The sequence below is a fragment of the Panthera leo genome, chromosome A1, assembly GCF_018350215.1.
Source record: "Panthera leo isolate Ple1 chromosome A1, P.leo_Ple1_pat1.1, whole genome shotgun sequence".
NCBI lineage: Eukaryota > Metazoa > Chordata > Mammalia > Carnivora > Felidae > Panthera > Panthera leo.
Genome location: NC_056679.1, coordinates 204,324,110 through 204,348,588, shown reverse-complemented (window position 1 = coordinate 204,348,588; position 24,479 = coordinate 204,324,110). Strand labels below are relative to the sequence as shown.

Below are 24,479 nucleotides of genomic sequence, written 5' to 3'. Positions count from 1 at the left end.
CTATTTAATTAGTTACTCCTCACTAGGATTTTAAGATTAATCAGTTGAGCTCTATATACAACTTGTTTGTTATAGCTAACTGCTGCAGAACATTTTATAGAATGAATACAGGACATTTTCCATAAACAGCACAATTGCCTCCAACTTCTCTCTATCACAAAAAAATATTGTGATCAATGTTATCATGTATGTATCCCCGGGGACCTGTATGAGATGTTTTCTGTGAGATGGGTCCAGGAGTACTGTTTAGACAAACAAAGGACAAAGCTTTCCACCAATACTTCCATAATGCTTTTCGGAATTCACAGGAATACCAGCCTTTTGAGAGGTCTGTTCACTTCGAAGCCTGAGCAACAAAGCAATGAATTACCCACATTTCTAATTTGTGTCCTTTTGACAGTTGCATAGTTTAATTAGCATGTTATCTTATCAAGAATGATTTTGAGCTTCTCTTCACATACAATTCAGCCATGCTACAGTAATCTTCTATTTATTGTCATCTCTCACTTTTTTGTGTGTATTCTTCAAATGAATGGAAGTTTTTCTTGTTTCGTATGCTGTCCCTCTTCCCAGACGTTGTTGCTAGTGAACCACATCAGGATTTCCACATGGCACTAGCAACCTCCTCCTCCTCCTCATTGTTTAGTCCTAGTTGTAGGCAGTCCTTATACTGAAGCTTATACTGAAACATGGTTCTTACCCAGAAGCTTCCCTAATAACGTTTGAATTTCGCTCACAGTGGGACCCACTAACAGGGGCATAACTCAAGCTATGTGGCCCCTAATTGAAAGGAAACACAGCATCACCTATGAAGTATTCTCGTCCCCCCAAATTCAGTCTAAATCTAACCACTCCTCTAAATCTGACAGCACAAAGAGTTACAAGGAATAGAAGTACAAGCAACACATAACAATCAATCAGCCAAATTGTGGATTATTCTACAGGATTTATTACCCTGCTTTTTCAGAAATGAAAAGCAAGAAAAAGGAGTGGACTGGAATCATTGTAAATCAAGAGTTTTCAGAGACATTAACCATATGGAATGCATGGACCTTCTCTGAATCCTCATGTAAAGAACTCAAGTATAAAAGGGTATTTTTGAGACAACTGGAGAGAAGGTCATGAGTACTGACTACTGGATGGTGTTAATTCTTCTTAAAATTATAAGATATGATGATGGCACTATGAACAAGGTGTGATTTGTTCTGTGTAGAGACTCCAGTATTGAGAGTTGCAACAATATGATGCCTCTGACCTTCTTTAAGACATTCTATCTGAAATCTGAGACACATACATCAAACAAGATTGCCAAAGGTTAATAATGGTTAAACACTGTAGCAGCTGTTTGGGCCAGTACCTCACTGCCTTCCCCTGGAAACTGTGTCTCAGAGAATTACACGGTTGCACAGGAAGTAACAAATGGTGAGAAGAAATATAACACTAATGCCTGTGATATTTACATGCTTGCCTTCAATCAACACATTGTATTATGCCAAGCATACAGTTGTCAGATTCCTATACACCCTCCAGTCGCTTAATTTTTCCTGCTCCATAAATGTCTGAGGCTTATAACCAGGGATATTAACTTCTGAACGAACACTGCACATGGCTAAGTGGTCTTCCATAGCTTCAGAAAAAGCAGAAGAAAACCCACCAAGACACGTATTCGATGGGATATTTCGCTGGGATAGAAATCTCCAGCACAGTTTTCTAAAATCAGTTGGTCCCACACATCACAAGCATATATTACAGTCCTTTCTTTGTACCACAAATATTCCCGTGTGTCCTATTAAGTCCATTCTGCCACCAAATTTTCAAGGTGGCACTTATAGCAGCTGTATGAAAAGATTTGTGCCCATAGGATTAGTGGAACACAGAACAAGTTCCTCTGTACCCATAGAGTTAGTGGAACATGGACTAATTTTCAAGGTGGTAGCCAATAGCAACTCTATTAAAAGACTTATGAATATAGGGTGAGTGGAACACAGAACAAGACCCACTATATTCATGGAAGCAGCAGCTTTAAAAACCATCACTGATATTCACCTTCTCCCCGCTCTACTACTCATTCTAGATTTTCCTCACCTCTAAGCACACCAGTATTGTGATGCTACTGATGTAGTGGGAAATGTTCAATCTATCTCTGAGAGATCTCACTCTTTATAAGCTCTAGTTCACGGCCTCTACAATTGACTGATTATCGTTACCACCTGAGTGAGCCCCCAAATTACAGAGATATTCCCCTGTGCCTCTTTATAAAACTTATCACAATAATCAGGTTGATCATCAGTATAACATTTTCCTCTTTTGCCTATCAGTTCACCATTATAGAGACTCAAAGTGCCTAGGCAATAGCATAGCATCAAGTTTAGTGGAACCCATGTTATGTCCCCAGGTAAAAGGGACCCCATCCTCTTCATCACAAAAACCAAGAACTCCTCCAACCCAGCAGAATGGAGAGATATAGAAATGCAAATCACAAATTCTGGACGTGTAGGTCATGGGTAATGACATGAGGGAAGCCAATTCTCCTTTCACTCCTTAGTTTCCAGATCTGCACACTATAGCTATTTGTGACATCACATTATGTGTCCATCATTATTTCAATACACAAAGCACATCCTGGAGAACCGTGTCTCAACTCCACAGGGTATTGTTCCAAGATAGCGCAACAGCTGAGTCTTCAATAGGCATTAAATTGTTCTATGAGGACACCTGTTTCTGGTATGAGGTACAACCAACCAATCCCATGTTTTTTTTTTCCTTTTAGTGCACTTGATCTACCATAAAGCAGGTGAGTTGAGGTGGGGGGATTTTGTTCCCCCATTGTTATGGGGGGATTTCATATCTGTAAGTCAGATACTCTGTAAGTCTCTGCAGACAAGGGCTGGCAGAGGCATGGTGTGCAAGGAATGGGAACCTCCCTCCAGTGGAGCTTTATTGATTTTTAATATAGTATTATCAATGAATAAGTAAATACGTGGGGCGCCTGGGTGACTCAGTCAGTTAAATGTCTGAGTTCAGCTCAGGTCATGATCTCGCAGTTCATGAGTTCAAGCCACACATCTAGCTCTATGCTGACAGCTCAGAGCCTGGAGCCTACTTCGGATTCTCTCTCTCTCAAGAATAAATAAATATTTAAAAAAAGGAATAAGTAAATACAAATGCAAGCACATATGTCTTCAAATAAGGACTATGATTACTCTATTACTCAATGCCATTCTTCTAATGACCAATTTCTTAAAGGAAAGCTTATAATAAATGTTTTGTAATATTTTTATACTGAAAACACTTATGGATCAGGAAAAAATAATAGAATGGAGGGTGTAAGGAATTTAGTAATTGTGTGCTTGGCATAATACAATGTATTGATTCAAAGCCAGAATATAAACATCACAGACCTCTGGGAGTTATATTTCTTCTCACCATGTGTTACTTCCTGTGCAATCTTGTAAAAATAGATGACGTGACTCTCTGAGCCACAGTTTTCAGGAAAGGCAGTGAGGTACTGGGGACAGGTCTGGCCCAAACAACTGCTAAATTCAAAGTACAGGATTTTTGTTTTTTTATTTTGAACCACATTTTAACACACATTGACTGTGCCCTAGGCTTTTGTCCCCCAGTTTTCCAAAATACAAAAGTAAATATAACTATGGCTGCTATCAAAAAAGAAGAGAGCAGATACCTTAGCAAGGACATGGAGGAATTGGAACTCTTGTGCACTCCTGCTGGAATGTAAAAAATGGAACCACCGCAATGATAAACAGTACTGCAGTTCCTCAGAAATTACAAATAGGATTAGCATACAATCCAGCTAAATTCCCCTTTGGGGTAAAGACAGAAGAAGGGAATGCAGGAACTCAAACAGGTATCTTTACCGCCATGTTCACAGCAGCACTGTTCACAGCAGTCAGAAGGTGGAGGCAGGGGCATCTGGGCGGCTCAGTCCTTTAAGCAACTCTTGATTTTGGCTGAGGTCGTGATCCCAGGATCATGGGATCGAACCATCACCAAGCTACTCTGGTGGTGGATTCTCTTTGTCTCCCTCTGCCCCTCTGCCCCCTCCCCCTCTTGTTCTCTCTCTCTCTGTCTCAGCCTCTCAAAAAAAAAAAAAAAGTGGAAGCAACCCAGCACCCATCAGTAAATGAATGAATAAGTAAAATAAGGAATATGCATACAATGAAGTATTATTTGACCTTAAAAGGAAATTCTGACACCTGCTACAATATGGATGAAGGAAGAGGACACTATGCTAAGTGAAATAAGCCATTCAAAAAAGGCAAATTCTTGGGGCGCCTCGGTGGCTCCTCGGTTAAGCATCCGACTTCGGCTCAGGTCAGATCTCAGACTCTGAGAGTTCGAGCCCCGCATCAGGCTCTGTGCTGATAGCTCAGAGGCTGGAGCCTGCTTCAGATTCTGTGTCTCCCTGTCTCTGACCCTCCCCCATTCACGCTCTGTCTCTCTCTGTCTCAAAAATAAACATTAAAAAAAAATAATAAATACAAAAAAGGCAAATTCTGTGTGATTCCACCTCTATGAGGCACCTGGAAGTGTCAAAGTTACAGAGACACAAGGAGGAATGTGGATTGCCAAGGGCTGGGGGAGGGGCCAATGTGGAAATACTTTTTGTGAGCACGGAATTCAGTGTTGCTGGTTGCACAGCAACGTGCATGTAGTTAATGCCACTGACCACACACTTGAAAACATGTCAATGGTAAAGTCTACATGTGCGCCCTCACCACATTAAAAAAAATTTAATGGAAAAAAATGAGTGTAGACTCAGAACTAAAAAGAAAGAGACTGACACAATTGAATATATAAATGCTAAATATTCTTTGTTCTCTCCTCTTAAAAAATTTTTCAAGGGGCACCTGGGTGGCTCGGTCAGTTAAGCGTCTAACTCTTGGTTTTGGCTCAGGTCATGGTCACGGTTTGTGGGTTGGAGCCCCATGTCAGGCTCTAGGCTGACATTGTGGAGCCTGCTTGGGACTCTCTCTCTCCTGCTCTCTGCCCTCCCCCACCTGTGCTTGCTCCCTTTCTCAAAATAAATTAATTAATTAAAAAAAAATTTTTTTTTGGAGGGGTACCTGGGTGGCTCAGTCGGTTAAGCGTCCAACTTCGGCTCAGGTCATGATCTCACAGTCTGTGGGTTCGAGGCCCGCATCGGGCTCTGTGCTGACAGCTCAGAGCCCGGAGCCTGCTTCCGATTCTGTGTCTCCCTCTCTCTCTGGTCCTCCCCTGCTCATGTTCTGTCTCTCTCTGTCACAAAAATAAATAAAAACATTAAAAAAATTTTTTTGGAAAGCCAAAGAAAAATTGGAGAAAATAATTGCTGACAAAAATTTAATTTCCATAAACTTAATTTTCAGAAAAGTGCCCTTCAAACCTTACCTCCAAAGGTAAGTTTAATCTCACTAAAATCAAAGAAATGCAATTTAAAACAATGACTATAATTTTGCCTAGGGCATTAGTACATATTACACTTTTTGTTATTATACCCCATATTGGTGACAGCTTGGAAATTAGTAACTCCCAAACACCGCCGTGTTCTGTCCCCATGTCTCAATTGCTAAAAGTGACTGATTAACACCAAGGAGAGGTCAACACCATCGAAAGAGAAGTGTACTGTTATTCCCAGTGCCCCTCGAAGTGAGAGGCGTAGTTCACCACTCAGGGCCAGTGGATTACACCCGGTTTTAGTCAGGAAGCAGAAGCAGGAGTAAGCAGTCAGTTAGGCCAGAGCCTTTATTGCAGTTTCCTTGGAGAAGACCAGGCATGCGGAGTAAATAGTTTAGGATTGGCGAGTTCGAATATTTAGGGCCAGCTTTGGGCTACAGGGGTGGTCCCTAGTTGCCTGGCACCTGGCCCTGCAATGATTAGATACAGGAATATTGCCTCCAGGAATATACTCGCTGGGCCATAGGAAGTATGGCTGTGGATTGGTTTGTTTGCACAGCAAAGGCAGGCTCCTGGCTGGGTCCTTTGCTACTTCTAAATGGGCTTGCTCTGGGAGGGGCGGTCTGTCCACAGACAGAGAGGTTTTCTAAGATGTCAAAACGTCACAAGACACAGAAAACAGAAAACGTGATTAATACACACCAGTAGGAATAAATTTGAGAGGATTTTTGTAAATAGGGCAATATGCATTAAATATTTAAAGGTGAATACTCTTTTTATCTAGAAATTGCTCTGCTTCTACAAGCATGAAACTGTAACAATTTCACTGCAGGTTCATAGATTGGAATAACTCTACCACCCTGGTGAAGGATGTTGACTGATTGTGGAGGAAGTGATGCCAGTGTAGAGGAAGGGATACATGGAACTCTCACTCTTTACTGCTCAGTTTTGCTGTGCCCTACAACTGCTCTAAAAGAGAAAGTCTATTAGAACAAACAAATGTGTTTTTCAGGAAAGAGTTGGGGGAAGCAATGGTACATCTGAAAACCCAAAACTATGCAGTCCTTAGAAGTAAAATGAAATAAATTATTTTGAAAGGCTGTCCTACAGAACCACAAACCCAGAACTGCGTGCACTAGCGGTGGCCACACCAAGGCTTGGAAGGAGTGGACAAACCCAAGTTAGAGAGGAAAGCACTATGGCTAAACCACCAGGTTAGGGTTAGAGGGGGCAGAGTCCCAGGACCTCTGCCTGCGAGGACATCAGGTCGCAGATCTCTCAGCTTCCACCAGCAATGGCATGGCCCAGCTTTTCTGGGTCCCACTCAGCCGTATGGTCTATAGGACTCACCTCCCCTGGGTCTACTATGGCCCAGTCAGAACCTCAGTATCAGTTCCCAGGTAAGCCCATCTAGGCAGTTTTTTAAAGAGTTGGGGGCACAGACACAGTCTCCACATTCTCCTTATTCCCAATAGTCTGGGGCATTCAACTGAGCCTCCTCTCAGTACCTGGATCCGTCCCAGACCCAGGCTGGTATCACGTGCGAGGGGGTAATAACCCGGGCTCTCAACTTTTGCAGGCAACAATCAAACCCACTGAGCAAGAGAGATGAAGCTCCAATCCTTCAGGCTCCTAGATGGTTAAATCATATGTCCCGGCCAAGACAGAGGAGAAGGAAGCAGCAGGCTTCCAGCCTAGGACTATTAGTTGTCAGACACAAACTGCTGAAAACTGGATGTTGATGTTAACCTTCAGTGCAATTTGCTTCAGAAAGCCTGGGCTGGTGAGATGAAGCACATAAACATGCTCTTTCTGCATGATTTTAATCAAAGGAAGTTCAGCATAGCTTTGCAAGTCTAATTGATTGGGTCACGCCAGCATTAGATGGTGGTGACAAGCTTACTTGCATCTTCCCAGAAGCCAAATGAAACAAACAAACAAAGCTTCCAAGGAAGATATTTACATCTGACCTTCCTCTGTTGAGCCAATGGCTGGAGAGTATTTTGTATGCATTCATTCCTTCTTCATTCATGAATACCTTCTAAGTGCCTATATTGGGCTACATGGTAATCAAGGCCCTGGAGATACAACAACTGACAAGGCAGACATGAGTTCTGCTGTAAAGTATCTGACACTTGCGTGGAAGGAAACAAGCAAGACACATGCTCACAAATTAAAGAAAGAAGACTATGTGTGAGTGACAGTGCTATCAAAAATGTTATGCAAGTTAATTAGAAAGGAATGTAGCTGGGAGGGTGCTGTCTTAGCTAGGGTAGTCAGGATAGAATTGTCAGAGATGTGCCAGTATCCTTTCCACTTTGATATGAATAATGCGATAGAGGGAGCCATGCAGAGCCTGAGAGAGGAGTTATCATCAAGAGAGAACATTAAACTGCAAAGCTCTGAGTCTAGAACAAGTTTCATACAATCACGGACAGACAGAAGGCAAATGGTGGCCCAGGTGGGAGGTATCTGGACTGGAACGATCCTGTCCAAAGAGGGCCTGCTGGCCTCCAGGCAGACCTAAGAAATGATTTAGATGAAAGATGGAAGTTTTGGTTCACTTTCAATTGATTGCTGACAATAAGACCACTCAAATATATGACAGTTACCCAATCAATTATAAGATTGACCAGACATGTACCCAAGAGATTGGCAAGGGAGATCCAACCAAATGTCTTTGGAGATGTGTTGTTACATTTTCTTCCTAAGTGTGTCAGATTATATTACCCCATTTCATTTGAGCTGTTTAGTTTCTACATTAAGACACACAGACATTTTCCAGAATAGAATAGAAAATAAAAAATGTGTAAGAATAAAACATAATTAAGTGATCCTTCAAGGAAACTTTCATGGTCACTGGAGACCAGGAAACCAGTACCATTTGATTTAAGAAGATTTGATTTAGAGCATCTCCTGCTGCAGTGGGTGGTTTCTGTTTCCACGCGACTGACATAGAACTAAGGCTGCTCAGCAGGTCTCTGTCTGGGTAATGTAGGTTCCCACTAGGAGACCCTCTCCTCTGTGTGTTACTGCCCCCCCCCCCATCCCACCCACTCTCTACAATGCAAATGTCCACTGGCTCTTCACCTTCGGGAGACATATCCCTGCTCCTTAGCCCAGGAAATGCTGAAGCCACCTTCCTGGGGTCACCACTACAATCCCCAACGACCACTTGCCAGTTGGGTCTGCTCTTGCTTTCAGGGTCCATCCTCCAGACAGCTGGAGTCCACCTCCAGGAATTCACATTTCTCAAGAGAGTTCCCATTCTTGTTTTTAAAGAAGGCTTCACAGGGTGCCTGTGTGGCTCAGTCAGTTAAGTGTCTGATTCTTGATTTAGGCTCAGGTCATGATCTCACGGTTCAGTCCTAAGATCAAGCCCTGCAATTGGCCCCCCATTCCCTGTCCTGAGCATGGAGCCTGCTTAAGATTCTCTCCCTCTCCCTCTGCCCCTCCCCACTTTGTGCTCTCTCTCTCTCTCTGTCTCTCTCTCCAAAAAAAATAAATAAAAATAAAGAAGGATTCATATTTGTTAATAACGCAAATATTATTTGCCTCTTCTTTCTCTAGACTTGACACAGCAGTGGAGTGGGGGCTCATTTCTCTGGATTTCGCATTGGAGCAGGGGGGACTCTTTGGAAACCACGTTATTCCCCCCCTATCTTACAAGGAACGTACATCATTTTTATCTTCCTTAAGAGCAAATTGAATAGGTTCTATAGCCATTCAGCAGCCACATGACTTTAGATAATGTCTCTCCAGGTAGGAAAACAAAGGTGATGGCTTTAGATGGGGGCCCTGCTGACTATAACAGAGGTGTGGGGTCTCCCAACGGAGAGCCACATTACCAGACTAACCACTTGCTAAGCAGCCCCTCATGCCAACAAATACTTAGATTCTGGAAAGCTGCATTTCCTTACCTATAGAATAGACAGAATAACATCTAAATAAATGATAAATAAATAACACAATAAAAATAAAACATATAGAATAGTACATAATATATAGTAAGTTCTTCAAAAATATCAGCATAATTTTTTTCTAATGTTTATTTATTTTTGAGATAGAGAGAGACAGAAATATGAGTTGGGGAGGGGGAGAGAGAGAGGGAGACACAAAATCAAAGCAGACTCCAGGCTCTGAGCTGTCAGCACAGAGCCCGACGCAGGGCTTGAACTCACGAACTGTGAGATCATGACCTGAGCCGAAGTCGGACACTTAACCGACTGAGCCACCGAGGTGTCCCTCAGGATAATTTTTTATTTTTATTTATTTTTTTTTAATTTTTTTTAACGTTTATTTATTTTTGAGACAGAGAGAGACAGAGCATGAACGGGGGAGAGTCAGAGAGAGAGAGGGAGACACAGAATTGGAAACAGGCTCCAGGCTCCGAGCTGTCAGCACAGAGCCCGACGCGGGGCTTGAACTCACGAACCACAAGATCATGACCTGAGCCGAAGTCGGACACTTAACCGACCGAGCCACCCAGGCGCCCCCAGGATAATTTTTTAAAGGAAAGTGAATAGAATTATTTTATTACTTTCGAGTTATCGCTAAACATTTTACCACCAAAATGATACATATTTCTTTCCAAGTGAAATAAAACAGTAAGATACAAAGTAAAAACAGAAGTTATACCTTCCTTTTTCTTACCTCCCAATGGTTAAGTAACCACTAATGATATATTTTGGAGTATTTCTATAACGTTATACAAATGCAAACATACAAATTGTATTTCCCTCCAAGGAAATTGCATTATGTACAGGAATCAACAACTTGTCACTTATTCATATTTTGGACATCTTTCCTTTTTTACTCAAAAATAGTGTCTTCTAGGGGCGCCTGGGTGGCGCAGTCGGTTAAGCGTCCGACTTCAGCCAGGTCACGATCTCGCGGTCTGTGAGTTCGAGCCCCACATCAGGCTCTGGGCTGATGGCTCGGAGCCTGGAGCCTGTTTCCGATTCTGTGTCTCCCTCTCTCTCTGCCCCTCCCCCGTTCATGCTCTGTCTCTCTCTGTCCCAAAAATAAATTAAAAAAAGTTGAAAAAAAAAATTAAAAAAAAAAAAATAGTGTCTTCTACTTAAAGCAGCATGGCAATCCAATTTATAGACTACCCTCTAACATAAGTTCCTAGATGTAAACTTATCTAGAGAAAATACACCTCTTTGGAATTACTCTACTTATAGGGCACAATAATGGTTCAAATCAGAATCAGAATATTACTGGTTCTGTGCAATAACCAGTGCTCACCAGATTATTTCCCATAAGCTCCACATCACAGCCTTCCTGTAAGTCAGGTGGGCCACAGATGCCACCTACTTGCATTACCAGAGTGAGAAACACCACTGTGGTTTTCCTGGGATGAATCCTGATTTTTATCTGATTTCTTTCTCAAAAACCAAAAGATTAGCTGTAAAAAGGCAGTCACTCAGCAAGACCTTCTCACCAAAATCTAAGAGATAGGACAGCGTGGGGGGGAGAACAGGTGGGTAAAAAAATACAATTAAGAGACCAGTGTTCCCCTGGGAGGCCTAGGACATTGTCCGTTAGAGTCTATCTTGAGGTGCCTCCTAGTATCTTTGGATTGTTCATCATTTGCACCAGTGTTTCTTGAACTTCCCTTCTCCCACCAGAAACACATACACTTGTTCGCTTGTTCGGTGTCACCTTGGGAACTCAGAGCAAGTCCAAGGAAGAGAGGCCTCTGTCGTCTGGGGTTTCCGGTGAGGGGATGGGAGATAGGAGGGAGTCCACTGAGAATGGTGACCCCAGACATGGTGAAATTAGCCACCTGGCCCATGTAGGCTGAAGGTTTCAGTGTTAGGATTCTGTTGTGGTCATTCTGTTGTTCAAATCTCTCACCTCTTGACTTTCAAACGGTAGTTTATCCCTTCTGCTTCATTTTCCTCATTCAGGAAAACAACGTTCAATTAATTATACATGCCGCCACATCAATGTGTTTAGATGGTGTACTCCCTTAAGCATACATCCAGCACCACGTAATGTCAATAAATATTAACTGGGATTTTATGCCATTTGCTCTTTTCCAGCAACTTTGGGAGGACAAATTTCACCAATTTGTGGTACTTGAATGCCCTAGGCTTTCATCCCCAAAAGCTATTTCCTAAACTCCTTTCACCCCCACTTTATTTTCTGAGCTATCACCCTCACTGGTCTGAGGCTGTATGGAGCTTATCCAGTAAACAAGTGTTGGCCTTTCTTGGAGAATTGAAAACCATTGTCTAGTCCACCTGTTTGGCGACAGGATGATATTCCTGCTGTTTCAAACTCAATGCTGATTTCTCCGGTCATAGTTGGCTTGTGAACATACATTCTACCCCCTGAAGAATTGAAGACATTGATGTATGTTATAGATGCTAGTGTGCCTTTATTTAAACACAGTAATTTGTTGGTTCTGAGTGAGTGTATGTAAGAAAAGACACAATCATTGAAGATAAAATTGGCCAGAAATTACACTGTTTCTTTTTTCTCTACCTTTCCTTTTCTTGTTTCCAAAGCAATAACTAATCAATGGGGGTTAGGGAGAAGGGATAAATTGCTCCTGTGTAGACAAGAAAAGAAAGGATTCTACAATCCTGCTTGCCAATAACCACTGGTAGAGTGTGGAATACAGTTCTAGAATGTCTCACTGGAGATTCTACAGTCCCAAACTTCTTAAAGCCTGGACTCTCTCCACACACACAATTGGCTCCAAAACTCTTTTGCATCAAAGCAGACCTGAAGTGAAGAGAAGGTGTATCACACTCTTTGTTTCTCCCAGTTAACAGAGACAGTGATACTTTCCATAATGGAAACATCATGTAACAGAGTGGTACCAACCACAGGTCAAGATACTCAGGGTTATGTTCTATCAGGATGGGCACTCTCTTGCCTGTCTAGAATTTTCTACATCCTGAATTTTAAACCAAACGTGCCCTAAGTAATTCTTAAAAGCTATCATGTCCTGTATGTGTTCTAGTTATATATAAATATGTAATCATGATATAGACACCATTGTGACACACTTTTACCTCTTAACATGTTTAATACCCAACCAACTTTTATTATGCCTACTAGTGAAACTGCTCTCTTTCTTTTACCAACTGTATATGTCATTTTGAGGGGTGCCAGAAATTTTTATTTCCAATTTCCTATTTTTAGACATTTCCCAGTTTCTCCTTTTTGGCTTAAATTATCTTAATCCTATGGAATGGTGGAATACATTGCTGGAAGTTAAATTTATATGTTGTATAAAGTTCTTGTGTTATAAATTTTATAAATTTAAATATTAGAGTTTTACTGCTAATCAAAATTCAGCAGCAACAAATTTGACTTAGAGTATATGGCACTGCCTTACACTCTTAATGCTCTTAATAACATTGGGTATCATCAACTTAAAATACCGATTACAGGTAAAATATATATCCTCACCTCTTCTGTTCCAAGATCCCACCCCATGCCCCACTCTCTCCCTCCTCTCCTTCAGGATTTTCTGGGCCACCTCTGCTGGTGTGGATGCTGTTGCTAGACCACTGTGAACACCATGTCCTCAGTGAATTGCAAAGTACTTGCTTCTCCATGTCTTGGACCACAAGGGAATTTTCCCTTTGCAGTCTCAAAAAGACAAAACAAAACAAAAGTATCTAAGGGAGGGATTTTTTTCCATATGAGCTAGCCTACCACCCTAGGAACTGTTATCATAGATGTGTTTTGGAGACATTAATTACTTGACGTCTCTCATTTTCTTTTTTGGCCTCCCCCCCCCCCACCCACCCATTGGGAGGTTTGTTTAAGAGAGAAGATGAGTGAGGATGAGAGATAAATTATTGTCCAGAATTGCATTGTTTCTATATTTCATCCTCAGCTTTTCTGGGGAGTGATTTCAATAGTAACACGTAAGAGGAAGGGGGTAATAAATGAAACATGCTTTCAATTCACTGAGAGAATGACAGTCCCTTAAAAACCCTCTTGTCCGTAACTGAGGGGATTTGGAGGAGAGTTCCACAGTTCTTTATTAGCAATGCCCAAATCCAAACTGTTCTGCCAGCCTACAGTGCAAGATGGAGGCAGGACTGCGGAACTCGTTTGGCATCAGACCCAACCTGCACGAAGTTTATTCTTTGGCTAATCCCAGCTTGCACAAAAATGCTTAGGAAGAATTGCTTACTGGATGCTGTCCATCTGTTTCATTCAGAAGAAAATTTTTTAGCGTGAAAACTTCACAACCTGCACCCTTTGGGATGGAATAGGACAGGGAGAGGAAAACTGAAGGCGGCGCGATAACCGAACCCTTTGCCCTATCACACTCCCCACAGGAGCTCCCCACGGTGCCGGTGGCCTCGGGGACTTGTAGTTCTGCGGGTCGGGGTGAAGGCCCAGAGCGATCTGCACTGAGTAGGATGGGTCTGGGGCGGGCGTGCGCTCTGCTCCCTGACCTGCGGCGGGTGGGGGGGAACCCACGCCTGGAGCCCGGCCGGACGCGACACAAAGTCCCCGCGCGCTGGGGCCCCGGGAGTGAGCCCGAGCGGGAAGGAGCCGCGCCCCCTGCCCGGACCCGCCGGGATTCGAGTCCACCCGGGGCTGGAGCCGGAGGCGGCACCAGGAGAGAGCGGGTTTGGCCCGCGGGCGGGTGGGAGCCGCAGAGCCGACCCCGCGTGCGCCCCGCGCGGCCCGGCGGCCCCGGCTGTGTCCAGAGAGCTTGGCGCGGGCGGACCCTGCGTCGCCAGAGCCAGCCCAGCGGGACCTTGGGGGGGGGGGGGGGGGGTCCTCCCGGGCATTGAGTCGTCAGGGACACTGAGGGAGCTCAGACCGGCGTGCATTCTGGATCCTTGTTAGGTTTTTGTGTTTCCACGCGAAATCACCTTCGTTTGCGCGAAGAGAATTTTACAGGCTTCACCTTTACAATGAATGGACATTCAGGGAACTGGGGAACTGTTTCTGTTCCTTTTGCAAAATATCAAACTTTAAAAATTATTCTTCCCAACGTAAAAGCTCATTTGCCCACAAAGGCGCGGGGGCGGCGGGGGGGGGGGGGGCCGTTCCCCACTGCGGGAGACGCGGAAGGCGGGGAAGCGCGGGAACGGCCACTGAGCCCGGGATGAAAGGGGTCTCCCTGGACCTGAGGGACCCGGAGCCGCCAGGGGAGGGGTTCCCTAGGCGTCGCTGCCGCCCGGGGGTAAGCGACGGCGGGACTGGGCTGAGGCGCAGCGCCCAGCAGGGCTGAAGAGGGATCTGGCAGGGGTGGGAACCATAAATGACCCCATGATGGTCTAGAATTTTAACAGGGAGAAAAAAAGAAAACAACAACAACAAACAAACAAACAGGCGATCTGATTCGGGCGAAATTGCCCAGCTTGCGCGCCCTTTGCGCCCCCAAAGTACCCGAGTGGGGCGCCCCGCATGCGCTCCCGGACCCGCTCCGCCCCCTTCGCCTTCCCCAGACTTTGAGAGTCCCGGGGGGGGGCGGGGGCTGGGGGGATGGTTGTGTGGTTTGGGTTTGTTTTTTCGTTGTTTTTTGTTTTTTAAGGCCCTATAAGGTCACAGTCCCTGCTCTTGGACGGCATCACAGCCGCCCTTCGTCTCCTTCCGTGGAAGTGGTGAGCCCTTTTCTCCACCTCGCAGACCGCGTGCGTGAGCAGCGGGTCTGGGCGTTCCCTGTGGAAGCAGGAGGTGGGTGGCTTCTTCCCCTGGCTTCTCCCAGCTACGCCTCAAGGGGGTAAGTTACTTAACCGAAGGCCAAAACTGTTGTGAGGTGGCCATCTCTCCCGGCACTTCCTTGGTACCACACCACTCGTTCTCCTTTCTCCCGTGACCTAGGGGGCGACTGTTTCCTTCTGGTGCCAGCCCTGGCCTGGAGTGCTTCCCCGTCCATTTCCCTTAACCTGCCCCCACCCGCCCTTTGTGGGGAGTCACTCCGTTAACCGCTTCTCAGTTATCCCTGTGGAGTGTGCATTTGTTTTGTGGCAACGTTGATGCTTACAGGCCTCTTTTCCAACTGCACAATCGCTCCAAAATATTTAGGAAACCGAAATATTTAGTCCTGGGGGCACTGCAGAAGCCGGGCACGGAAGAGACGCCCGTCGACCCAGCTGAGAAGGAGCGTCTCCTGAAGTACAATAGAAACAAGGAGACTGGGACATCGTGGCAGCCAAGGACTATGAGGATGGCGAGGATAAGAGTCCCGTTGTGGAAATGACAGTGTTCTTGTAGAGGTTAGGAGAGGCTGGGAAGGGAAAGATGGAGATGGTGAATGTGTGCCCTTAGGGTGACTTTTTAAAGATTTTCACCTGGGGGGGAGGGGGGCCTGGGTGGCTTCCTGAGTTGAGTATGGGACTCTTAATTTTGGCTCAGGTCATGATCCCAGGTGGTGGGATCAAGGCCCCCGCATGAGGCTCTGCTCTGAGTGTGCAGCCTGCTTAAGATTCTCTCTCTCTCTCTCTCTCTCTCTCTCTCTCTCCCCCCTCTCTCCCCCTCCCCAACTTGAACTCTCTTTCTTTCTCTAAAATAAATAAATAAATAAATAAATAAATAAATAAATAAATAAGTGGTTTTCACTTGGAAATAAGTTGAACTTCACAGGAAAGATGCAGGAATAGCCTATAGAAATCCAGCAGACCTTTTACCCATATGGCTCAAGGTTCAGGATGCCACGTTTAGTCTCTCTCTCTATCTCTGTCTCTTTCTCAGTCTCTCAGACAGACATCCACACAACTTGAAACTAGATTGCATATATTATCTCCACCTATAGCTAAACATTTCAGTGTGTATCCTCACCTAAGGCTCTTACCTAATTAAGCACAGTACAGTTATTGGACTGAGGACATTTAACCTGTACACTATACTTCTATGGAATCTAAACTCCATAGTTCCACTTGGCCAATTTCCCTACTCATGTTAACAGCACTTTCACTCCTCCAGTTCATGATCCGGTCCAGAATCAAATGTTAAATTTAGTTACCCTGCCTCTTCAGTCTTGCTCAAGGTGGAAGAGTTCCTCACTCTCTCCGGCCTTGACATTTTAAACAATAGGGGCCAATCATTCTACTGAACAGTCCTCAATTTGGGTTTGTTTGATGTTTCTTCATGATTTGATTGAGATTATGTGTCTCTGGCTGGAATGCTGCATAAGTGATGTTGTGTAATTTCAAGGCATCGCCCTTGGAAGTATATAATGTCGCGCTCCCCAGTGGTGATGTTAACTTTGATAATGCCAGTAGGTCGTATGTGATGCCCCCACCCCACAGCTAATAAGCAATCTAAAGGAAGAGAAGTTGAGATAATGCAAATATTCTGCATCTCATTAAAGTCCCCTTTGCATATTAAGCATCCATTGGCAACTGCTGCCCAAGTAAACTTTTAATATATTGGTTGCAAATGATTTTCCAGTGCTAACACTGCACATTTGTCTACGGGAATTCTGCCGTAAGAAAGAATCCTTCATTCTTGCCTATTTTAAAATTAGTAGAGACTAACGGATTTCTATCTTAAGTATAACCCATTCTCTTCCTATTTTCATCTTCAAATTCTTAAGTGCTTTTGCGGTGAAATGGAGAAATAAAGTAGATGAAGAAAAGTGAGGATTTTCTAGATTTTTAAAAAATGTGTTCCATACATGTGTGTTTATGTCCCAAGGGGAATAAATGCATAGTTAAGGAGAAATTCTTGATAAAGGACAGGGGGTATATTTTCCCTTTAAGTTGGGGAAAGGAGATGTAATACAAAGAGGGTTTGGTCTTAAACAGAACACCTTTAAAGAAAAACTTTCTTTGAAATTCACCACCTACAGCTAACCTTCTTTATTCTTCCTCTACATCAGACACAGTGTGAAAGGGAAGCTCCTTCTGTGGTGGAAATTTACTTTGACCACAGTGCTGCACTGTCAGCCCTGTTGACAGTTTGTTTCAGCCATCTTTTAGCCTTGACCTTTTAGTCTTTGCTTATCTGGGCAAAGAGCAGGCAAGAGGTCTACAGTCTCTCTGAAAGTGCCTCACAACAGTGGCCATTCTGAGGTAATTCTGTCCTTTTCTGCCAATCAGGCAGCATCCAGTCAAACAGCAAAATGTCTTACTTTCTTACAAGTGCTTCCTAAGTGTTCTGAACATTATTCCTAGGACTATACAACATCATTTGCCTTCTGAGAGATACATCTTGGTTCCTGTTGGATGGGATATTGATGTGAATGCCACAAATTTCTCTACTCCTAGGAATTCCCTCTGTGACTCTTCAATTTGTTGAGTTTATGTATATCATCTGTAGAGGAAAAGGATCACGGTATTTTGAGTTACTTCAACAGTGGGGATGTTTCTCGAATCTATAGTGCCTGTTACACATTGATTTCATTTTGAGAGCTTCTGTCATAATAAGAAAAATTAATTCCATGGGATGTAAACTCTCCTAGGACTTAACTATGTCAGGAACTTGAGCAGAGGGAATAGTAACTTGTTAAAGATATTGTTTGCTATGAAATTTTAAAGAGACAAGGAAAGGTAGGAGTGCAAAAGCCAGGAAAAGCATATAATGTGTCATCCGGACCAGGACACTTGAGAATCAAGGGAGAGGGGGAATATTAATGATTTTACCAGGACAAGAAACCAGGACTATCTCAGGCACACTGAAATATGGCTGACCTAGTTTGAACCAAAATGGAATTTGAAATGGCTAAGAGTGAAAATTGACAGGAATATGATGCTTTCTAATTGAATAGTTTAAAGTAGTGTGTGGATGGAGAAGTGGAAGGACTGCACGAGAGACCATTCTGGGTAGTTCTAAGGAATTTGATCCATTAGAGAACTCAGCTGTGTTTCAAGTGTTAGGCTCAGCACATTGCCAGCATAATGGCTAATTTTCCCAGGCACTGGGCCCGATACACCATTATCACGTGTATATTATCATTATGTGTGTACATTTGAGGTTCCAGTAGATCATATGATTCAAACCCATATTAAAATCCACAGTGATAACCACAGATATGGTGGTAGATTTGATAAATTAGATTTTGAGGCACCAGGGAGCACTGTGGCACAGCCAGGCGAAAGGCAGGCAGCAAGGAGGGCACTTGGGAGTGGAGAGACTCATCTGTCATGTTGAGCAAGTGATTGTTTACTTTAGTACAACATTTTGAAGAACAACATAGAAATGCCAATCAACATTATGTTAGTCAAGTAACATGAAGAGTCTTATGAATTAAATCTTCTAGAACTCTCTCCTACAAAAGTATTCCAACATGTTGAGAACGGTGATAATATAGAGTGGGGAATATCAAGCAATTTTAAAAATTGATAAACACCATACATACCCTCATCACAAATGAGGCCAGGATTTCTTTACCAAAGAGTCTAAATACATTGTGTATACTCCCCAAAGAACAAAAGCAAAACCAGAAGCTTTAAAAAATGCAGGATTGTCAAGAGCTAATAAGGGAATGCAGACCTATACTGCATACTCTGTCAGACTTCAGTTTTCAGTCCATACAGGAATATTTGGCATCCCCTCACCTCATGTCATTCCCCCCAGTGATGAAGTTGGTACCCTTTGCTGGGGCTGCTATAACACAACACCACAGACGAGGTGACTTAAACAACAGAAGTTTATGATCTCACAGTTACGGAGAGTAGAAATCCAAGATCAAGGTATCTGCAGGTGTTTTCTCCTGAGACCTCTCTCCTTGGCTGGCAGATGGCTACCTTCTGCATGGTCCTCATGCACTCTTTCCTCTGGGTGTCCCCATGCCTGCTGTCTTTGTGTTTGACCACATTTCCTCTCCCTGTAGGACAGCAGTCTGATTGGAGTAGGGCCCACCCTAATGGACTCGTTTTAACTTAATCATCACTTAATGATTTTTATATCCAAATACACTCACATTCTGAGGTATGGGCAACAGGCCTTCAACATAGGAATTTGGGAAGACCGATGCAGCCCATGAAATGCATCTTACTCTTAAATCTAAGGGAAAAGATGAAAATAAATTCCTAGCAACTCTTCCACTTCAGCTTTGTGCCTTACCTTTCTTACAGGCATTCATTTGAAATAAAGGCCAATCGGAAAGATCACAGTACTTAAAGAACCACTAATGTCCTTAGTATCTATTGATTTCTTTCATTTCTTAGGTGTGTCAATGTGCTCTGAGCAAAGAACACCAGGAATACACTTGCAGTTGAATAAATTTATTACTCTTCGTACAAGATCAACTTATGCCTGGGAGGAACCATGAGGCATCTCAAGAGGAAGGGTGAGAATTACAGGATGTGAGTGGGCTTGTTTGCTGACCCTGTGGAGGATCTCAGCAAGCAGCTTTTGCTCTGCATTACATACTGTGAGCAGACAGGGGTAATTCTATGATTCACTATCTTAATAAATCTCTCTGGAAGGATGGAAGTCCGGACAGAGAGGACAGCTAAAATTGGTAAAGATGCAGCAATCCACTAATATCGTCGAGGACAGGTGTGTTTGCTTATTTTTGTGGTTAGGAGAAAGTTCATGATTTTGCCTCTGATCAGGTACGATTATAGGGTGGTCTTGTTTTTTTGTCCTGATCCATATATTGGCACTGGGTGGCCACATATGATGGTGTTGTTGTATGAAACTGTTTATATTCAACTGAAGAACATCAATGCCTACCTGTGAGTGCCAGGCTAGCTCATGGAAATAGTAAGTCACAGTACATAGCACCATCCAACTCTTGGATGTCAGGACTCCTGTTTCCTTTTAGGTGCTAAAATATAATAAAATAGAGACTAGTCTCAAAAATCTTCCAAGCAGACATAAGGTTAGTCACATAAACAATGTAAGTCAACTGATATCATGAACATAAGCGAAAGGTAGGTTATTTCTTGTAAATGCCTCTGGTTTTCATAGATGATGCATACCTTCCCAAGATGTATAAAAATCACTTAACCAATCGCCAGCCATCTGGAAACCACAATTGTGATAACCAATCATTGTAAATGTCAGAGTCCTCTCTTTCATTTTATAAGTCGCCCTATAACATCAAGGCCCCGAAGTTCAGACCACTTTTGCATTTCAGTTTTCCCTCTTTGTGAACAGTTTGCTTCTCACTCACAGAAGTACTTATATTGATTTTATGGTATAATTTTTTTGTACAGTGACTAGCATCAGAAGTGGGATTTGAAAAAGACCCCTGAAGAACCCTGAATACAGTGAGTAACGAGTGCTGCACCCACAGAGTCCCCTGCGGTCACTGCTTTCTTGCTGATCATGGAGTTCCAGGTACTGTCTCCCAAATCCAAGCTCCACTCCCTTTATGTTGACCTTTCCAATTAATTGAGCAACTTCGTTAAAGCTTTTTGGTAAGTCACACTCTCGTCTGTAAGGCCAGAATACCCATGCTTCTCGGGTTTGGGGGCAGTGGTAAATTAGTGAGTTCCGGGCAGATTTTTTGTCTTCGGGGAATCTAAAGGCAGAGATGGGTTCCACCTGGTCCCAGGCTGGGAGCTGGATCTTGTTCCTTTTTGGAAAACTGGTAAACAGTTTGCAGTGGCCACTTTAGGGAAGCTTTAACTTACATAAGAAAGCCTATTTCAGGGAGGATGCCCTTAAAAAAAGAGAATCCCAAACCTCTCTAAGACAATGGAATGCATTCTTTTATTAGGATGTAGAAGTTTCTAAAAAAGCAAAATGACTCCAAAAATAGGTTCTCTAAAAAAATTCTTATGCTAAGGGCACCTGGGTGGCTGAGTAGGTTGGACTTCTGTTCAGGTTATGATCTCAGGGTTCCTGAGTTCAAACCCCACATTGGGCTCGCTGCTCTCAGTGCAGTGCAGAGCAGGCTTCTGATCCTCTCCCCCTCTCTCTGCCCCCACCTGCTTGCATGCTCTCCAAAATAAATTTAAAAAACAACAAAAAAAATCTTATAGTAGTAAATTAAAGGCTTTACTGAAAAGCTGTACCCATCCAAGCAGGTAACCTTAACTTATACCACCTGCCAAAACCAGTTTAGACCCAACTATTCTTTTGAGCTTTGAGTTATTGTACCTGACACATGGCTAAGATTTTTAAATGATTGCTATAATTTTTGCAATTGTGTGTTTATGTATATTTGTATAGTTATGTAAAACTATGCTGGGATATATATTATCAAGCACTAAACTGCAGTAGAGAACTGATGTTAGCCCTCAGTGGGCCATTTCAAGCAACCTCAAGGAGATCTCAGAAACAGGAAGAACTGGGGCAGGGTGGTGTGGGCAGGGGGAAGAAAAAGAAAAAACAAAAACAGAAAAAACTGGAAAGACAGTTAAGTGGAGGTATGCAATCAATCTTTTTGAAAAATCAGAGATGAAAGACACATAATGTATTAAAATGATCTACGGGTCTTTCACGTGTCTATGTGGAAATCAGTAAACTTTAATTTTTACAACAGAACAGATTATACTTTGTGATGTGCAAATATTTGGAAAACTGCTTGCAAGTACTAACCCCTTTATCCACTTTGTACATCAAATGTATTGTAGCTAACAAGCTTCGGAACAGTTCTTCAGAGCAATCTGAATATCTGCTTCCTGGGCTATAGTCCTCAGTGAGACAATGAATAAAGCATTTGCTAGCCAAGATTGATATTGGCTTTCTTTCAGTTGACAATATGTATATGTGATATTCTTTGAGAGAGAGAGAGAGAGAGAGAAGGAGGAGGAGGGCAGAGGGAGTAAGAGAGAGGATCTTAAGCAGGCTCCCTGCCCAGCCCGGAGCCCCACGGAGGCTTGATCCCCACACCCTGGGACCAAGACATGAGCCAAAACCTAGAGTCAGGCACTCAATGCTCTGAGCCACCCAGGCACGATAAGTGTGATGTTTAACAAACAAGCAAACAAACAAACAAAGACCTGTGATTAACTAGCATAAAGAAAAATATGTGCTTGTATGAATTATGTCTTGAAGTCTAAGAAATATGGAACAAACCTTGACGTTTTTGTATACAAAAACATACCTGTTCAGGTATACATGATTGAGATATTCTTCAGTAAATTTTAGCCCTGGATTACTTTTCGCTTCCCGTGGGAGCTGAGAGCCTAGCGGTGGAATGCGGGAGGCACAGCTCCCTTCCCTGAGACCAGCTCTCCGGCCCCTGCATTCACCAATCAGTGCTCTCTGCTGGCTCTTGCTCTTTCCAGCATCGTCGGGCGCCCGGCGTTGGCAGGTGTCAGCCTCCCCTCCACTAGGTGCATGGCCCATGATGTGCGGTCACAGTCTCTGGCAGAGCCGGGCTGGCGCTTTCCCGGTGGAGGTGGCTCTTCTTGGCGCGGAGCTGGGTGTGTTTCGCCGGGGTCGCCCATCCTTTCGCTTAGCGGGGTGTTCCGTTCCAGGCCCCACTGGCAGCCGGGAAATCGGGGTGGGGGGTGGGGTCAAGGGGCAGCACCTGTGCATGAGCCCAGCCACGTGTTCCTCGGCGGGGGGGGGGGGGGGGGGGGGGGGGGGGCCCCGCTCCGCCCAGCAGCCTGTTTCTCGTCACCACTTTCGCGAGCAGCGCCCACCAGATAACTCTGGGATTTCTGCGCCACCACTTGAACTCCGCCCAAAGTTCAGGGTCGTTGGGTGCCGTCCCTTCCTCTGCCCAGGAAGGCCTGTGCCGGCCTTCCGGTGGTCGCCCTTCCCGGCCGTCCCCTTGGCACTTTGGCCAGTAGCTCGGAGCCGGCGGTTCGTCTGTCACAGCCCGGATTGTGCACAGGCTCTGTGGCAGCACCGCCCACGACCCGGCCCGCACTGTTTCTCAGTGACGGCCCCTATTCCGTGACTTCGCGGTGCGGGTGTTTGTCGTGGGCAGCACCGCTCGTCTCCCCCAGTTTGCATTTCTCTAATTGTCCCGATCTGGCCATTTGACAGGTGCAGTTTCCCTAGTTCCCCGGAGCATTCATTCTGTGTCTTGGTGGCTGCTCGGCGGCTAGCGTCCAGACCGCCGCTGCTCTTTGGACCTTTGCTAGTGGAGATGCGCCCGCGCTCGCTCTTTCGCAGAGAGGACAGCGACGCCAGAACGCCTCCATCGGACATTGGAACAATCACTGCCTGTGCTGGTCGGGTCTCGGTCTCCAACCCTCCAGGTTTCACCGTCATCATGCATTTCTTCCTTCTAGCACACCTGGAATTAGCGGTGCGTGGGATTTCCTTGTTGTAGCAGGTCCCGTGTAGTCGCGCCTGCGATTTCCAATCTTGGCCGAGTCCGAGAACGGCGGCCAATGAGATTTCTCCGCGGAGCAGATCCCGCTTTAGGCGAATCAAGGGTTTAGCCAGGCCTGGAACTTCTTAGTCAAAGGAAGTCCATGTTGATTCTGGCAAATGAGTATTTGATCCTGCCTTGCAGATTTCTATGTCTGACCGGATCCCGGTTTAGCGACTTACCAGCGTAGCATGAGGTGGGCGCTTCAGTTCAGCCTAAGATTTCCACTTGTAATAAGTCTGAATAAACCCATGTCTCTGGTATATCTGAGATCAGGTGAGCTCAATGTCAGACCGAATGTGTCCAGATTTGCAAGGAATCTGTACCTGTTCATCAGGCCTGCCATTTCTTTTTTCTTTCTTTAATAATTTATTTAACATTTATTTTTGAGAGAGAGAGAGAGCACGTGGGAGAGAGCATGAATGGGGGAGGGGCAGATAGAGAGGGAGACACAGAATCTGAAGCAGGCTCCAGGCTCTGAGCTGTCAGCACAGATCCTGACCTGGGGCTCAAACTCACAAACTGCAAGATCATGACCTGAGCCAAAGTCAGACCTTAACTGACTGAGCCACCCAGGCACCCAAGCCTGCCATTTCTTAATAGTAGCAAGTTGTGGTTTGGAAATGCCATGACCTGTCATACTTATGTTTGTTATTAGGTCCCACAGAAGTAGGAATAGATTGGCAAAACCAATTTCTTCTTTATGCTTATTACATTAGTTGTTTTTTTGTTTTGTTTTGTTTTGTTTTGTTTGCAATAGGAAGTCCACCTTAGCTATGCTTTTTATTACTAAATCTGGGAGAAGTCAATATCAACAGAATACAAAAATTTCTTATTTGTGGAAGTTTTAGGAAATTCAGACTTAACTGTTTTTGATTATTAGTCTCCTAGAAGTGGGTGTATATTTGCTAAAGAGATT

The 24,479-nt window shown here is 44.1% G+C and overlaps 1 long non-coding RNA gene across 3 annotated transcripts; it reads left to right on the top strand.

Annotated features, from left to right (window-relative positions):
• Positions 1 to 12,079: 12,079 nt before the first annotated feature.
• LOC122226849 lies at positions 12,080 to 23,943 on the top strand. 3 transcript variants are annotated; one of them, XR_006205792.1, is made up of 4 exons: positions 12,080 to 12,151; positions 19,503 to 19,624; positions 20,499 to 20,622; positions 23,230 to 23,943. It is a non-coding gene; the product is annotated as an uncharacterized LOC122226849 (long non-coding RNA). The 3 variants fall into 3 exon arrangements; XR_006205789.1 differs by lacking the exon at positions 12,080 to 12,151 and adding an exon at positions 14,962 to 15,608; XR_006205790.1 differs by lacking the exon at positions 12,080 to 12,151 and adding an exon at positions 17,238 to 17,667.
• Positions 23,944 to 24,479: the final 536 nt, after the last annotated feature.